Below are 19,226 nucleotides of genomic sequence, written 5' to 3'. Positions count from 1 at the left end.
ATTGAAAATGAATCTTGATGTGAATGGAAGGGGAGAGGGAGTGGGAAGGGGAGGGTTGTGGGTGGGAGGGAAGTTATGGGGGGGGGGAGCCACAGCAATCCATAAGCTGTACTTTGGAAATTTATATTCATTTATTCATTAAATAAAAGTTAAAAAGAGAAAAGGGAATCCTCCCTAGAGCCATAAACTGCCTTCCCACATCCACTATACTTTATCAGAAGCTCTGTCTTCACTGTTGCTGATGCTCTCATGACTGGGTCAAGTGACATTCAGATTCTGTTCTGTATCCGTTGTACACGGGGTTTCATGACCCTCTGTCTCAAGGGATCCTCACAGTACTAGGAGGTCTTGCTCCACGAGGAAGGCTAAGAGGTTTCCTGCATTCAAAGACTCATCTTACAGGAATCTTAGGGGGCAGAAGAGACAAACACTTGATCACAGAGGTAGGATTGTGGGAAGATACAGAATAAAACAGGTGAGATCGAGATCGCATACTAGGCTCTTCAGCTGTCCCGTTGCATGTTTTCATCACAGAGATTCTCACTTTCCATATTACTCAAATCTCAAGACATTTGAAGCCCTCAACAGGATAAAATTTTCTCCTTCCTCATTTAGAAGTCCTTTCCCATTTAAAGGTAAGAATTTAGCTTTTTTTTTTTCTTTTTTCAAAAAAAACATTTAAAATTCTTTCCCAGCCAATTTAGAGATTGAAGCTTGGGGATGCTGATCTTCTTCCAAATAAAATTTTTAACTAAGCAAAAACCACACCACTGCTCATGAATTTATTATAAGTTTCTAGTAAAAGATTAAACCCATTTCATTCAACAGTTTTGGGGATACAGAACAACTGAGAATCTGAGCAAAATGTAAATTTTCCTCCAGAGAATTTTTAAGCCCTAAAGGAGCATAAAATGCAAAAATACAGTGAGTGACTATAATTGCAGTATTAAAATATTTCCTGGCTGACCCAGGATCATTTATGGGCTGCTGAGTTAAACACTAAGCTATTTCAGCATCAGAGGTCTCTGGAGGCTACTTTCCATCTTATCAAATGGCACCTGCCACTGTGAAAAGAAGCCCAGAGATGGGAGTTTTTGCACTTGCAAAGCTTGGCGGAGACACAAGTGCCTTCTATGCTCGTCCAACCTAGCTTACCCAAAGAAGTCAGGCCTGATACTGCACACCTTATTTAATCCTTATAACAACTTCCTGAGGTAGGTTCCATTCATACCTGCATTTCCACAATGAAGGAATTGGAGTTCAGAGAAGTTAAATGACATACCCAAAATCATACTGTTAGGAATTATTGGCATTTCTTCATTTTAACTATTATACTATTAGTAAGTAGGATATTTTGTAGACCAGTTTTAATAAATTGTTATTAAGTATCACTTCCTTGCCAAATCCTGGAGAAGTTCTTGTCTGGGTGCACAATAAGCTCCTTGGGGAGACTTGGCATATATGACAAGATAATGAAATTAAATCTTTGGTTAAGATTCAAAAAGAAAGTAAAAGCTGAAATACAGTATGGATCTCCAACTGGAACAATCAGGAAAAAAAACTTAAGCATACATATGAGACTTGAACCTAGACACAACAAGAAAGACTTGGAAAAAAAAATGCAAGTATATGGGCTTTAATAAGTAGGAATAGAGGCAGGAAATGTACCTGTGTATAAAGTAAACTCTGTAGAACTTTAGGGCTAGGAGAGCATTACCTACCTACAGGTATCCTGTGGGCAGATCCAAGAGGACAGGAATCACTATAACACTAGGCTACATCTCTAGTCCTATCTTCAATTGTCTCATCTGTCACATGGGGAAGTTGGTTATATGACATGTACATCTCTTCCAACTTTGGAAACCAACACTACAGTCAGAACATAGATCATTCTGCTTGAAAAGAATTCCTCTGCTCTGAGACAACTTATATTACGGTCAGCATATCCTTACAAAGGCACTGTCACAGGAACCACTAACACTTAGCTGTCAGCAGTGACCATTTCATTTGTTGCTGTGGCTACTTTTTGACTATAATCTACTCATTTGGAAAGCAGGCACCCAGCATCATGTGTAACAAGCTTCAAGGAATGGGCAGTAGTTGTGATCTCAATCTCGTTGAAGATGTACACAATCCTAGAGGGCAGAACTAGAGGCTGGGGGTCAAATTCAGGTTATGACTTATAATGTGGCACGAGCCCAAATTTAAAAGTTGAGCAGTTTCTCATGATAAGAAAACGACTTATCTCCAGCTTAAAAAGCAATGATTGAGAAGAGGCTAGGGAAATCTCTTACTGGCTTATATTCCATGGATGGTAGCTTTTTGCAAAGGGGAAATCAGCAACTGGTATATTGAAGGAGTGCATCCCCACATCTGAACCCCTTTGTGAAAACTTACTTAATTGGCCATAAAGCTTCACAGGATAAAGGATGCAAATCCAATCAATAAGATCAACCTCTGGGGATTACTCTCCAACTTTATGCTAGTACCTATTTTTCTCTCCAAAAAATTTGTATCATTTATATAAAATAAAGAAAGACTATTGTGGCTCACAGTTTTATTACTCAATGTTCTCTCTGTGGTCTTGCAAAATTGCTTTTTCATTTGGTATTTGCAATCTTTATTGGACCCTTTTGTCTAGTTTATTTCTCTGTAAGTGTTAAGCTACGGACAGCCAAATCAAGAAGCTTCAGGCATCCCGCACCTGGAATTTTTTGCTTCTTGAGTTAGGTCAATTAAATCAAACTTTGGTCCGAGGCTGGTTTGAAAAGTGACAAGCTTAACAGCTTGGTGAACAAACAGCAGAGTTACTGTCACAGTTGACTTACTATCTGTTTAAGCAACAAATCGACTACAATTCACAATTTCCATTTCCTGGGAAAGGGAAACCTTCAAACCACAGAGGAAGTAACTGCTGAGTCCCTGAGAGGAGGTGCCTTCTCAGGGTGGAGGGAAGGGACAAATGAATGACACGATTGCTACGTGTCTAATCATGCAAAGAGAAACCCTTCTGTATGTCCACTCTACTGGAACATATGAAATGTACAAGTAATTGTGAACCAAAAGCATCCAAGAATGCTCTCCAGTGAACCAAACATATACTGCAAGCGTGAAGTAGAATTCCTGTTCTTCCCTGTCCAAGCTACCAGCATAACAGAACTGGCTTTGAACCTCCATTCTAACCACAGAGCAGACTGGAATCAGACTTTTGGAAGGAGAGGAAAAAAGAGAAGAAGGATCATAGCTGTTTAAGCACTTACATCAGATTAAACTCACACTACTAAGATAATTGACAGAACTGCCATTATAATTAGTTCTAGATAATAAAAAAGACCTGCACTACAAAGACTATGTTCCCTGTTTTTCCAGAGAGTTGGATAATCTTTAGGGTATTTATTACTACTTTTTTCTCCAGATTATCCATCTTGTATTTTTTAAATATTTATTTATTTGAAAGTCAGAGTTGCACAGATAGAGAAGGAGAGGCAGAGAAAGAGAGAGAAGTCTTCCAATCGCTGGTTTACTCCCCAGTTGAGTACAATGGCAGAGCTGTGCTGATCCAGAGCCAGGAGCCGGGAGCCAGGAGTCTTCCACATGGGTGTAGGGGCCCAAGGTCTTGGGCCATCTTGTACTGCTTTCGCAGGCCATAACAGAGAGCTGGATCTGAAGTGGAGCAACTGGGACTAGAACCGGCGCCCATATGGGAAGCAAGCACTGCAGGCAGGGCCTTACCTGCTATGCCACAGCACCAGCCTCCATCTTGTATTAAATTTAGAGATATCTATAAGGTAGGGGTTGAAGAAAACTGTATCAAACACAGAACTTAAAAGCATAACCTTCTACTTAAAAATTGGTGTATTCCACGTTTTCTCATTTCTGAACTTCAAGCACATTAGCACATATCATTTATTCACCTTCAGCTAAAGAAAGTAAAAGACATGGCCCACTTTATTTGGTGAATGACCAAAAGCCAGTTTTGGTTTATTTGTGTTTTAAAATTGAATTTAAAGATAGAGCTCAAGATTTAATGAAGATACATAAGTGTGTTTATAGGATGGAATTATACTGGTCATTTAGCAGAATAAGGAAGATTATTTATGGACATGGAAAGATGGCTAAAATAATATTAAGTAAAAAATCAGGTTGTATAAATATACAGGAGGGAATTTCAAAAGTATATGGAAATGGAACTAAAAGATACATTTCGAGGCTGATGTGGTGGTGTAGCAGGTGAAGTTGCCTCCTGCAACACTGGCACCCATATGGGTGTGATTCAAGTCTTGGCTGTTCTACATTCAACTCAGCTCCCTGCTAATGTGCTTGGGAAAGCAGCAGAGAACGGCCCATGTGCATGGGCCCCTGTACCAACATGAGAGACCTGGAAGAAGTTCCTAGCTTTGCTCTGTCTCAGCCCTGGCATTTGCAGTTATTTGGAGGATAAACCACCAGATGGAAGATATCTGTCTCTCCTTCTCTTTCTGTAACTCTGTCTTTCGAATAAATAAAATATTTTAAAAAGATAAGATCATTTTAGTGCAAAACATTTTAACTCACACATGTATATTTCAAAAAAAAATGCATTTTTCCATGAACATTTTAAGGGTACTCACAAATCATGTCTCAATATGCATAATTACAGAGAGATGTAATTTTAAATATATGTACCTCTATGCAATGGATCTATTCATGCACAGAAATAGTCATGAAGGAACATGTTATATGACACTTGTATTAACAGTTTTCATAATATATTTGTATATAGTTTGCCATTTTATATCATGCACATATTTTTCTTATTTTTTAAATTATGTCCTTTTTGTTTTTATTGTTTATTATTTTGTTTGAAAGGCAGAGAGACCAAGAGTCTGACATAGATAGGCAAAAATCTTCTATACACTGGTTTATTCCCAAATGCCCACAACAGCCTGGGCTATGCCAACCTGAAGCCCAAAACCAGATTTCATTCTGGGTCTTCCATGGGAGGGCTTGGACCCACCTGACTGGGCCACCATAGGCTGCCTCCCAGGTTGCACATTACCAGGATTCTGGGATCAGAAGTGAAGCTGGGGCTTGAATCCAGCCATTCCACTATGGGATACAGGCTTTCCAAGTGGCATCTTTTTTTTTTTTTGACAGGCAGAGTGGACAGTGAGAGAGAGAGACAGAGAGAAAGGTCTTCCTTTGCCGTTGGTTCACCCTCCAACAGCCGCCGCGGCCGGCGCGCTGCGCTGATCCAATGGCAGGAGCCAGGTACTTCTCCTGGTCTCCCATGGGGTGCAGGGCCCAAGGACTTGGGCCATCCTCCACTGCACTCCCTGGCCACACCAGAGAGCTGGCCTGGAAGAGGGGAAACCGGGACAGAATCCGGCGCCCCGACCAGGACTAGAACCCGGTGTGCCGGCGCTGCAAGGCGGAGGATTAGCCTAGTGAGCCACGGCGCCGGCCCTCCAAGTGGCATCTTAACCACTGTTCTAAATGCCTAGCCCTGTGTCAAAAAATTTTGTTGGATAGTTATATGAATTTCAACCCATGGATAAATTCATATAGCCATTACTACAAAAATAAAAAGCAGCCACCAAAATATATTTATAATGAAAAATATTATATATTAATGAAAAGAAAAATGTTAGTATCAATGAGATCAATTTCAGGAATTCTTGGCTTCTTGGCTCAAGAATAAGTTCGTCCAGAACATTGGTGGCACTGAGGCAGTGAGGCTTCTTCCAGAGGCCCCACCAGTATCAGTTGCTCCAGCACCCTCAGCCCTCACGCCTAGAGACAGCTCTCCTAATGCACATAGGGACAGCCCCATGGGGCAGAGATGCCTGGCAAAGTTACTGGGTTGGAAATCTGAATTTCCCTATCATAGGTATTCTCATAACAACAAAGATGTCTTTAATTCTATACTCACAGCTGGAATTTGATCCAGCAAGAGACTGATCGTCTCGCCCTCATGGTCCAAAGAACCATGGCTTCTGGTAGGGAAAATACCCACGCCACAGTTTTCAGTTCCATGAGGTACATACCTCTGGAGCAGCAACATGGCTATTGGAGTGTTCCCAACAAAAAAAAATACAAAGTGCTGGCAAATGGTTGCAAAAATATATCATGCACATTTAAAGGTTCTCAGATACTGAAAACAGCAGCAACAACAGAAAGGTAGGTATGAACGAAGAGAAAGGAATATAAAAGATATTTATGGTCTACCTGCACCTTTTTCTTTCCTCAGAGCTTATTAAAGAGCACAAAAAAGATCAGGGATGTTTAGAAATAAGTTTGATCTCTCTAATGAGACACCAATAGCCTCCAGGTGGCTTGCTCCTGCACACATCTTCCTGAACACATCTCTACAGGACAGACACTATTTGTTAAGCTATTGACAGGGTCAACAGGCCAGAGAACACACAGTATTCACTATCACACCTTTATTTTTGAAAGGTCACTGCAGGTGACATGCTGGCACTGAAATCACAAGGCTCAAAGAATAGATTCCAGGCTATCCCACCATCCCACCACCAAAGATCTATGAGGCTGGCACAGTTTCCAGATGGGTAGACCATGCCAAAGTTCCTGTAGAACAAAGCCCATGGAATATTCCTCTGTCCCTTCATTCCTCGTGGCTGTTCTGTTTGTTATCATCCAAGGCTCAGTCAGTCCCCAAACAAAGATAAACCCCTACCTTAAGAGGTTCACAAATATTTCTAGGAGGAAGCAAGTGGCTTTCTCATATAAGCAAATTGCATTTTAATTTCACAGGATTAACTGTTGACTTGGACCTGCTCCTTCACATTCTGTATGATATTTGGGTTTTGCCAGGAGTTTTCATTGCTTGCTTTCCTCACTCATTTAGAATCTGTGATGACATGGCTTCCACCTGTCTGATTTGGGACTTGGCTTGTCTGTTCTGAACTTCATGTGTCTCCAGCTGTGACCCAAGGCTCTGATCTAACCTTGATAATCTGCACAAACATATAACCCTCCCAGGTCCCTGCCTCTCCACATCCCCTCTGGTGCTCGGGAATTGTACAAATACACCACTGTAATCTCATTCTTACCAAGTTAAGATTTGTTTGCTCTTCCACTGGCTTTTGCAAAGGCTCCACTCCAACTCCAACTCCCCCCCCCCCTTTTTGTTGGCAAAACCATCAAGGCTCTTTAATGACAATCTTTGTTTCCAAATTCAGTGTCATTTCCACATTAGCAAAGAAAATGGTTAGTGATCTAGAAGAACAAAACTGTAGTCTGGCTTTTGTAGAAATAGTTTGCACAGATAAGCACCAAGCTGATAGTTAGCTTTGGTATGATAGCGTTTGACCTTAGCAACTTGTCTGGTAGCCTACTCAGGGAAGAAAATTTCTCTGAGTAGGAGTCATAAAACAAATGCAAAACAAAAGCCACCACTAAGGAAGTTTAATAGCATTTCTAACCTGTTAAATGGCAAAGCAGCATACAAGTTTAAGTCAAAAAACACATTAGGTGAAAATCCACTTCTTAATTTGCAATACAATTATAAATCTAAGACTCTTCCAAAGTCAAAATGAGCTTTTCCACTCTGCTCCCAGCACTATTAGAGATGCTACTCCAAAATTCCAGCCAATTGGAATTTTGGAATTCCATGAAGAAGGCAAATAAAAATGCTTTGAATGGCATTCTGTCATTGCTGCAACATCCAGTTTGTCAATATCAGGTGAGTTTGTCAATATCAGGCGACACTTCTTGATTAGAGATACTCAGGGAATACCAACCCCACCTTTGTCCTCTTCTGTAGAAGTACACACAGGGCAGCACTCAACTTCTCAGACCCTCAATGCTGCAGAGGACACAGGAAATTCAGATACTGTTTTTTTATAAATTACCTTTTTTAAAGTATTTATTTTTATTTATTTGAAAGAGTTACAGAGAGAGGATGAGACAGAGAGAGAGGTCTTCCATCCACTGGCTTACTCCCCAATTGGCCACAGTGGCCGGAGCTGTGCTGATTCAAAGCCAGGAGCCAGGAGCCTCCTCTGGGTCTCCCACACAGGTGCAGGGGCCCAAGGACTAGGGCCATCCTCTACTGCCTTCCCAAGCCACAGCAGGCAGCTGGATTGGAAGAGGAGCAGCTGGGACTAGAACTGGTGCCCATGTGGGATGCCAGCACTTCAGGCCAGGACTTTAACCTGCTGCACCACGGTGCTGGCCCTCAGATACTCTGTTACATACAATGTTAGGAGGCTTTACGTGTCCATCTGGCAGGTTCTACAAAGCTAGTACCTGGCTATTCTTGCTACATGTTTCATTGAAGCTGCCCACAGGTGCCTATTTGACTACACTTTTCACTTACCACTCCAAGTTACAAAATTTGAGCATATAATGGCTGGAGGAAAAATACTAGCTTCTGGTTGATAGTCCAACCAATAGAAGCTACTCTTCATCATGTGATGTAGAGCTTTTAATTGATTTATTTGAATAGCTATTTTTTTAAAAAAAGGAATGGAAAATTTAGGATGCATTCCTTACCCACTATGATCGTTCTCCCTCATACATTTCTTCTTTATAGAACCACCTTTATTATTTTCTATTGGCACCAAAGTTGGAGATTACAGCAACACAATTTTTCTGTTTATATTAAATATGCTAAAGGAAAATGGAGAAGCCAGGTATCTTGTTCTTTACAGCATTTAATTATCCTTGGCTACTGCTACACAGAGGATAGGTATACACAAGAATCCATAAAATATGGTTCACCATGACAGATGGGGAGGACTGACAGCAGCTTCCACTAGTCCCTGGGACTCCATGCCTGAACTTCTCTCTCTAGGAGCATGACCTCATGTTTCATCCAGCACCGCAGCTTCTCAGGAAGATGACACAGCTCCAGACACATCACAACCCCAGAGTCCTGAGCCCTTGATCTTCCTTAGTTCATTTACTCCATGAATTACCTCTTCTTCTAGTTGTTAGGTCTGAGCAGTCTGTGGACTGACACAGAAGAGAAATGACCTGCTATGGTACCCCACGGCATTAAAGTATGTATTCTATGACTCCTAAAATGAACCTGGTACAGAACTCACCACTCTCCAGGTGGGGAGAAGTCTGCTTCACTCAAGCCATGCAGAGTCTGAGGACACACACACAGCGTTCCTACCAGAAAGTGTCTGGGGCCTCAGCTGCATAGCAGGGGATGGATTTCTTATCACCTCCTGCTCAGTCTCCTACTCCTCATTCTCCTTTTCCTCCTTTGCTTCCTTTATGATTTGTGTAAATTCATCTTCCTTATTCAGAATATTTATAAGCCATTTTAGAGTGTTTTTCTGTATAATGATAATTGAGGGGAAAATTAAAACATCACGAAACATTTCCCTGTTATTTGAAAAGAGACTTGGGTATAGGGAGGAAGAGGTGTTTTGGATATGGCCCTGAATGTTAAAGCATACAGAAGATTTTGGTATGAATATAACTTGAGGAAAGTGAAATCATATGATTTAAAAATGTTTTCAGTACTATATATGCTAAAGCATCTGCTAAATATTTGACTCCTGTTAATGTTTTCTTTATAACAACCTTATAAAGTCAGTGCATTATAAACTCACTTCATGAAGGACAATGAAGCACATTTAGCTTAAGAACAAGGATTTAAACTTCATTAATTCAAAGTACAGTCATACCACACTCAAGTTTGTATGATTATTTGACAAATAAGGAATTAGTGCCCAAAAGGAGAATTGTCCCATTTGCTACCATGGAAAAGAGCCCAGCACTTAAAAACAACAACAACAAGCAACTCTCACACAAAGTCCAAGACTGTCTCAAGCACTGGCTCACAGATGCAGGGCAAGTCAGAGATGGGCCAACAATCACAGATCTGCCCCTTTGGTAAACACGAGGACTCCTTGCTTGTACACAAAAAGCTGTCTTGTAGAATTTTTTTTTTTTATAAAAAATAGATTGTTGATGTAGAAGCACTGTGCACACAGTATGGGCCAAGAATTTCCTGTGCCATTAGCTCCAGTCCTTAGAGGAAGTGGGTAATAGGATGTTGCTTTTTGACAGCTGGGAAGAGCAGGTCGCAGAAGCCAAGTGACTAAGTCCATCTTACAGAGGTGGTGAACGGCAGCTATGACCTGGAGCCAGGGCTTCTATCTTGATAGGAAGCTGCCATTCAAGGGAGATCATGTCAGAATCAATGCATGCCAGTAGGATCTATCATTAGTAAACAGGGTTTGAAATACTAGCTTTTTAAAGATCTTCACTAGATCCTATATAGTGAATATTTCTTAACTTCACTTTCCTAATGGAACAGAGCATCCTAAGATCAAGAAAGAGGCAGAAGTTATTTAAACTTAAATCATAACCACCTTGACCTTAACAGAATACATTTTATAATTTCCACAAATGTCTTACCCTTTAATAATTAATTACACAGCAATCATAAACTGGGTGATTCTGACTCCACACTAACAAGCTGCTTTACTGCACTTCATATAATTTTACTGATGCCTACAATTCTGTTTTATAATAGTAACACTCTCCTTAAGAAAGCAGAGTGAACTATGAGTTTAGCCTCTCCTTTGGTTTCTGTAGACTTTGGAGACAGAGGAGAGGGTGTCCCAGAAATGCACGAAGGATCATATAAGATATGCTAACCCTTTACAAAATGGGATTATTTTCAAATAAAAATAAGCTTCTGTTAAAAACTTTAATGAAATAGAAAGGAAACCACACATGGCAATCCAGTAAGAAATGAATTGAGCCAGCCTCTGACATGGATTCTTACTTCAATGGGTAATTTATTTCTTGGAAGATACTATCCCTTAGATAGGCACTTGTAGCTCCAGTTCAGAGTAAAACAGAACTCTGGTTTAGGTAAAGAGTTCTAGAACTACAACCCAAATCCCAGTTCTGTAGAGAAGAGGGATTTGTTGGAAGAAATGCTGGGAAGATTGCTTTGTCATCACTTTTAATATCACCCACACTCCTTGCAAGGGAAACATTGTAGTAGTTAGACTTATTTTTAAAAGTTTGTATAATTATCTGAATGATTTTAACATTTTTAATTAAAGCTGACATTAATAGAAGACTGTCCATCTATTCAGTCACTAGGTTGCAGTTTCCACATAACTGGCTGTGGTCAATACTTTCTCCATCAGCCATGGTGCTAACATTGTCAGGTAACTCTAGGCCATCTTTCAGAGCACTTACAGTCACATGTTTTCTGTTTTCCCACCTTCTTGCTTTATCTCTGTCTCTGATTGGTTTTCGTATCAAGACCTACTTCCAACCGTAAACTTTATGCAAGACCCTATCAGGAAGACAGCTCCAAAAAGGAAGACAGTCAAGTAAATCAAGTAATTAAGGAGCATCTGTTATAAGTGCAGCAGGTTCTGTCTCCCCAAAACCTGTGTAGCTGCTTAAATCCTAATGTTCTCATGTTAATGCTTGGCAGATTAAGGGTAGAGACCTGATCTAATGATGGCATCAGAAAAGTGGAGACAGGGAGGGGTCATTGAGTCACTGAGGGTGTGCCTGCAGAGGGTGGTCCTTGTGAGAGGTTTCAGAGTTTCAGTTGAAATTCTGCCTAGGTGCTCTTGGCTTCCTGGCCTGGCCCACTGTGTGATCCTACCTCTGTATCCACCATAACCAGCTCCACCAGACACAGCATTAAGGGGCTGTTCAATCCTTTAACCCCCAACCACAGATGAAATAAACCTTTTTGTACCCAAGAAACTCCTCTCAGTTATTTGAGTTAAAGCAACAAAATTGGACTAATACAGCTGCTATACTTTCATGTCCTTTCATTTATTTAATCAAATTTGAATAAATCAATCCTTTACAAAAGCCCAGGATAGTAATAGGAATAGAAAAGAGATTGACATTTGATAAACCAAAGTAGAAGCCTTTAGCATATCTCCTATAAGCTATCTCCTATAAGCTTTTTTTTTTTAATACCACAAAGCAAAACCTTATAAGGAAATAAATATTTACATCAAAAAGTCATGTGAGAAACAGAAACACACCAGCAGCATTCTAACAAGATGCCAGGCATTTACATCAGCTCCAGTTTACTTCCTTGATTCGGGCAACAAAGTCGTAAGTTCTACTTCCTACAGGAAGTAAGTTTCAAAGACTGGCCTAACAAAAATAGTTAAATAAATTCACCTATTCCTACTCTTTTACTTTGTGAAGAGCTAGCTAACTTATCTTCCCAGGCAGATGGTAAGCTTGAGGGAAAGACTGCAAACATGTATTTCTCCATGTCTCTATCAGTACATGCCTAGATCAAATCAGAGACAAGAAATAACTGCTAAACTTATGTAATAAAATAAAACAAACAAAACAGAGCCATGATACAGACTCTCATGGGAACAGGGAAAAGAAGCTGGAATTGCAAACAGCATCCACATGTTTTTGCAGTCCCAGCCTCCAACCAAACCTCTAGTTCATTCCTTCAGCTTTGACTTCATTAGATGCATCTAATTCTGTTTTCTAGGCCATCAGATATAAAATATGTTAATTATTTTCTCATAAGGAGAGAGAGAGAGAGAGAAAGAGAGAGAGAGAGAGAGAGAGAAACTGATTTGATCCCAGAGCTAAAATTCCCATGGTAGCATTATCAGGGAATAGAGAGGTGGCCGAGAGAGGCGATAATTTGAGGATGGCCTCACTCATGGGTTAATTCACATTTGCACTTTTCCTTCAGGATGAAATGAGCACGTCACCATTTAGAATCACTCAGCACAGCACTTGTGAAGCTCACATGCTCTTTGTATAAGGTAGTCAGACGAAGGCATACAACGGGAATACTATGTAATTAGACTGACCAACAGGCTAACCATGGTCTAATGCAGCTATCAATACTTAAATTCTAACTAGGTGAAGTTAAATAAAACTAAAAATGCAACTCCTCTGTTGCACTCACCAGATTTCAAGTAATCCATAGCCTCATGAGAGATGCTATTGTATTGGTAGAATGAAGGAACACTATACTTCTTTCACTGAAGAAACTTATATTGGAGAAGTCTGTTCCATAGTCCCTGTGGATAAACAGTCTGTAGAGAAACGATGGATTGAGAGAGAATAGTCACGCAAGGAGTATTCCAGGCAAAACTGCATGTGTACTTGTGTGGATGCACAACCATATACACACATAACTTCTGTAGTCTGAGATCTCATCTTCTCTATGTTAAGAAAAGCAGATCTAGTGGCCAGTGCTTTGGCATAGTAGGCTAAGCTTCCACCTGTGGTGCCAACATCCCATATGGGCACAAGTTGGTGTCCCAGCTGTCCCTCTTCTGATCCAGCTTGCTGCTTATGGCCTGGGAAAGCAGTGGAAGATGGCCCAAGTGCTTGGGTCCCTGTACCCACGTGGCAGATCTAGAAGAATCTCCTGGCTCCTGTCTGTGGATTGGCCCAGCTCTGGCATTTGTGGCCATCTGGGGAGTGAACCAGTGGATGAAGATCTATCTCTCTCTGCCTCTCCCTCTGTCTATAACTCTGCATCTCAAATAAGTAAATAAATCTTTTTTTAAGAAAAAAGTAGATCTAGGGGAAAATTCAAGCAATCATTTTCTTCTTTCCCACTCTTTTCCACAACTTGAAATAACCTATTTATATTTGTTAGCAAAGTAGGTTCAGACATGATAAAGAGGGAGCTGAGTGTGATCGGCATATACTTGTAGATGGTTCTGGAAGTGCTAACCAAATGTTTTCCTACTAAAAGCTTTGTCTGTTTCCTACTTCTCCTAAAAATCATACTAATATGTGGTCTACACAGGCACATACATTTACACATAGATATGTAAAGGTAGATGTATCTGCAAAGTGCAATAGCATTTGCATTATTATTTGCCTCTTCTAGAGGTGTCAGAACAGGGAATCACCAGGCCCTTTCTCAGAGACTAATTATCCCTCATACTACAGACAACATTAACAACGTAGATTCAGATACCTGTCCTGATAGAGCATGAATGTGCTTTTTCTTTCCAGTTTTAGCTTCCTAGTAGATGCTGGTTATACCAAGTCAATAAACATAGTTCTGTAGACTGTTCCTATAAATCTATCACATGTAAGAAGATATTATAACTTGCTTTTCAAAGAGACATCAGTTTTTCACTTTGATATAAATGAATGTTTTTAAATTTTAAATTTCAAGAACTTCTATTGATACACGTATGTATTAATAAAGGTCAGTGTGTTTTGATAATGAGTAATAAACCACATAACCAGAACCCTGCATATGACACATAGTCTAATATTGGAGCTACACTAATGGAATAGATCTATGTGTCATCTTTGTATGCTGAACATACTCAGTTACTTAACTCTCACATGTGCTCAGTCAATACCAGAAACTTTTTAAAAAAGATTTGCTTCATTTATTTGAAAAGCAAAATTACAGAGACAGAGGGAAAAAAAGAGAGATCTGCTGGCTTAGTCCCCAAATGGCCTCGATGGCCAAACCAAAGTCAGGAGCTTCTTCTGGGTCTCCCACATGGATGGGAGGGAACAAGCACTGGGGCCATCTTCTACTGCTTTCCCAGGCACAATAACAGAGAGCTAGATCGGAAGTGGAGCAGCTGGGACTCCAACCAGCCCCCATATAGGATGCTCGTGTTGCAGGCCGAGGCTTTACTAGCTATGTTACAGTGTTGGCCCCCAGAAACTCTTTAGTCTAACAAAAACAAACAGCAAAAATAAAGTATGTTTTATTTGTTAGCACATTAAAGACATATCTTGTATCCTCTTAAATATTTCAATAGCTGGGCAGGCACCACCTACAGAAGTTAACTGGCCTTTGAATACTATATACCAAAGAAACAGGAAATCTGATATTCAAAACTAGAGCTGTCTGCTATCACTCTGTATATTTTATCAAATATCCTGCCTTGGTTGACACATTTTATTTCAATTATAAACATAGCCTAAAAACAAATCTTAAATAGAAATTTTTAAAATTTCTAGCTCAAGAAACAAAAATCACTTTGTTTCCATTGTTTTGTCTAAAAAATCAGGTAAAAAACCTTATTGGGGTCAGCGTTCTGGTGTAGTGGGTGAAATTGCCACCTCTGACACTGGCATTCCATATGCAAATGGGTTTGTATCCCAGATGCTCCACTTCCCTCCAGCTTCCTGCTAATGTGCCTGGGAAAGCAGCTGAGATGACCTAAGTGCTTGCGCCCCTGCCATAAGTCAGAGACCCAGATGAAGCTCCTGCTTTTGGCCTGGCTCAGCCCTGTCTGTTGAGGCCACTTCATGAGTGCCCCAGCAGACTGAAGATATAATTTTATCTGTGTCTGTTAATTCTTTCAAATAAACAAACTCATTTAAAAATGAAAGCTATCAAAAGCATCAATCCAAGTATTCCTGTCCAAACTTTCAACAGAATCTAGTCTCCTTTTTAAAAGAAGTATACTCTCTAACAGAAGACCAGTGGCTCTATTAAATGGTCCACTGGACAACTTAAATGATTGCAGGATCTCTGCTCACTGAATGACCAAGTGCAGACTCCAACACTACCAATGGAGAGATGAGAAGGTGAGAGAAGCGCTAAAGCAGCACCTATAAGCACATGTTAAAGTCTTTTACATAAGAAGATGGAGTTTCCAAGCCAAAGGTCTACTCTGCTCCTACCTTAAATTATTGAAAATATAACTTCTTAAAAAATTAATTGCTTCTATGTCGTACATTAAAGCCTGAAAGAGAAGATACTCTCTAGACTCATGTAACAAATCAATCCAAGTGCTCATTGGGCCATCTTCTGCTGCCTTCCCATGCACATTAGCAGGAAGCTGCATCAAAAGCAGCCAAAGACAAAAATTATCATATTTGGATTATAAGCAAATTACCAACATTACACAATGTAGGAAGCTGACACAGAATTGACATATGTATTTTTTTTTTTTTTTGACAGGCAGAGCAGACAGTGAGAGAGAGACAGAGAGAAAGGTCTTCCTTTGCCATTGGTTCACCCTCTCATGGCCACCGCGGCCAGCACACTGCGACCGGCGCAGCGAGCTGATCCGATGGCAGGAGCCAGGTGCTTCTCCTGGTCTCCCATGCGGGTGCAGGGCCCAAGGACTTGGGCCATCCTCCACTGCACTCCCGGGCCATAGCAAAGAGCTGGCCTGGAAGAGGGGCAACCGGGACAGAATCTGGCGCCCCAACCGGGACTAGAACCCGGTGTGCCGGTGCCGCAGGCTGAGGATTAGCCTAGTGAGCTGCGGCACTGGCCTGTATTTTGGTTTTCATTCTGTCAAATTTCCTTCATACAAACCCATTTAAACACACATATTATATAAACACCAAAGGGTACTTCAAAAATTCATGGAAACAATTAAAATATAGTGTGCATTTCTATGTACTATTTGAAGACCCTTCCCGAGAAACTAGAGCAGATAAAAAGAGCTGGGGGAAACTGAACACCTTTGTTTTTGAAGACCTGAACAATGACTGGATTTCTCTCCCCTCAGTCTGGATGTAGATATGAGAAATGGACAGGAGTGCATGGAGAAGTACTGATTGAGGAAAACACTATGCATAAACTGCAAAAATCATTGCACCAAAGTAAACTTATCTTTTAATTGTATTGCCCACAAACTTTTTGAAGTACTCTATACTGCAGTAACCTGTTCATGTGTGTTTTTGTTTGTGTTTGGGTATAGAAGTTGTAAGGCAACAGTTTCTGGTATTAGGGAAGGGTGGTTACAGAGTAGAGTGAAATGTGTTAGGGAACTAAAACACTTAGCAACCACCATTTCTGTACTTTTGCATTATCCTGGATTCTATGCCTGCCATTCTTTATGCTTTACCCTCAATAATCTCAATTATATTTATAACTAGCCACAGATGGGCAAAGAGGGTAGAAATTATTTGAACCAGTTCTTAGTATAATTGATTAGCCAAAGATATTTTTTATTTTCTTAATTTTTTATATTGAGAGAGAGAGAGAGAGAAAGAAATGGGGCTAGGACCGGCTGAAGCCATGAGCCTAGAACACAACACAGGTCTCCCACATGGGTTTCAGGGACTCCAAGTACTTGAGCCATCACCTCCCAAGATGCACATTAATAGGAAACTGGTATCAGAAGGAGCTGGGACTTGAATCCATGCACTCTGTTATGAAAATTGGAAGTCACAAGTAGCATTTTAGCCTCTGTGCCAAACACCCCTCACTCCTTTTCACTCTAGATGAGCTAGATAAAGGAGTTTTAATGCATGAATGGTATTTCACAGCAAAAAACATTTTTATGACCTTTGCTTCTTAGACAATAGATATGTGTTCATTTTGAATACTTTCCATTAACATCAGAAACAGCTATTTAAGGTAGAAATATTGTATCAGTTTGTTAAGATTCAGATTAGAATGCAGCATTGGTTAATTACAGTGTGTAGGGCATGAGAACTACAAAGGTAAGTTGGGAAATGAGGGCGAGTTCTTAACACATAGAGGGAACAAATTTGTGATCTATTTATTTGATTGTGTTGATCACCACTCCAAAAATCATAGCCCACATAATGAAGGCTGGATGGGAGGAGCAATTCTGAGTATGTTCCCATGACATAAACATCAATACTAAACTCCTGATCATGACTTGTCTTAATGCAGTCTACATTTGTGAACCAAGTGAATTCGTAAGTTGTAGTCTGTTATTTTTAAATGTTCATGAGTGTAACATTAAATATCTAGAAATGAACACAATCTCTAATTATATATGCATATATATATGCATCTCTGGGAAGATTTCTGGCAATTAAATTTTACATGCAAACGTTGTGAAAATTGCTAGGCTGAATAATCATTGCATATTAAAAACAATAAAATTCTCAATTTCTTAGCTGTTTCCAATTTGTATTTTATCTTATTTTTAGCCATCCACAGTTTGCATGGTCTCTTGCCTGCTTAAGAACAGTCTGGAAACTTCACACTTTTAGACAGTCTTGAGCTGCATTTTAAATGGTCAAAGCAGCTTCTTTATTTTGTGGGCAATTCCCAAGTTTAGCTTAACCTAGACAAGCTTCCTTAGATCCCAGACATGCAGAATGTTCTGGAAACCCTAAAACCTCACTGAAGAGAAGATCAAAGGATCTAAATTTCACTCTCAAATGCCTGATTTGTTTGCAGCACAATCCCTTGCTCACACTGGAAGGTCAGTCTGCTGTAATCTCCCGATTTATTTTCTACTCCATAAAGCAAAGAGTAAGACCTCCTTTCAAGAAAGGCACTAGGGAGAACAGAGGCTTACCAGAGGGGTATCTGGTCTACCTATGATGCGTCACAGCTCATTCAGATATGCATGCATCCACAGGGTCTTCTAGGAGATGTTAGAGTGTCTTGTCCTGATACATTAAGATTCTCCGAAATAAAAATAAATCACAAATAAAATGAAAGGCACATGTTGCAGATGATCTGAAAATCTACAACTATCATCCCCAAATCCCAGACATTTCACTTTGGTTTTGTTTCAGTTCCATATACTGTGGCAATGAATCACAAATTAGAGATTCTTTGTTGGGGGGTGGGGCACTATACAAGGATTTATTGTGAAGCAAGATTGCTGATGAGAGACCTTACAGCATTACCTTACAGCACGACCCAAGTCCACAAGGCCCATGGACTCCCCCCTGGACACATAACACAGCCCCCAGAATTCCACAATTCCTGCTATGCTGCCCAGACCAGTGCACTATGGCTTGATCCTGTGTGAAGGTATCTCAACTCTGGCATCTGGATGTGGTTTGTTATGACCATATCTCACCAGGAACTCAGAATCCTGTGACCTCCCTTCAATAATGCTCCAAGTAGGGCTGCTCCTCACTTCTGGCCAGGCTCACCCTCCTCAGATCTGCGCCACCTTTAGTCTCCTATGGCTATCTTGGACCATGCCTGCAAATAGGTCAAGCTGAGACTACAAGAGAATAGCAAGAGAGAAAACCTCCATGGTTGGAGCCCAAGTGCATAGGAAATCAGCAGGAGCCACCACCAGAGGCTTTCCACATGCAGAGGACCAAGAGCACCTCCCAGGTGAGGAGCCTGCTCAGCCTGGCTGCCAAGCAGCTGCCCCTGCTAACTTCTCTAGTCTCTGGAGTAGAGAGAGAATCCCAGACCAAAAGTGGCACTGTGCGCACCTCCACAGGCAGCAGTGGGAGGCTGGCACTCAGGACATCAACTCTAGCCAAATAGGGTGACAGTTGGCAGTATAAAGGCAGCATCAGACAGGTAGTAGCCCAGGGACCAGGACTGCCGGAGT

The 19,226-nt window shown here is 40.6% G+C and overlaps 1 long non-coding RNA gene across 2 annotated transcripts in view; it reads right to left on the bottom strand.

Moving 5' to 3' along the window:
* Positions 1-9,636: 9,636 nt before the first annotated feature.
* LOC149121929 (uncharacterized) overlaps positions 9,637-19,226 on the bottom strand; it is a 74,361-nt gene continuing 64,771 nt past the window's right edge. The window contains exons 2-4 of one of the 2 annotated variants that reach the window (XR_016221174.1): positions 18,222-18,331; positions 12,899-13,028; positions 9,637-10,134 (exon numbers count right to left, since the gene is read on the bottom strand). This is a non-coding gene — a long non-coding RNA (uncharacterized LOC149121929). The remainder of the gene's footprint in view (positions 10,135-12,898; positions 13,029-18,221; positions 18,332-19,226) is intronic. The other variant, XR_016221173.1, reaches the window with a different exon arrangement.

The sequence above is a fragment of the Oryctolagus cuniculus genome, chromosome 15 (assembly GCF_051225735.1).
Source record: "Oryctolagus cuniculus isolate XC-2025 breed Fujian yellow rabbit chromosome 15, ASM5122573v1, whole genome shotgun sequence".
NCBI classification, from domain to species: domain Eukaryota; kingdom Metazoa; phylum Chordata; class Mammalia; order Lagomorpha; family Leporidae; genus Oryctolagus; species Oryctolagus cuniculus.
Note: the sequence above shows the minus strand (reverse complement) of the source record. Positions and strands in the feature narration are given on the sequence as shown.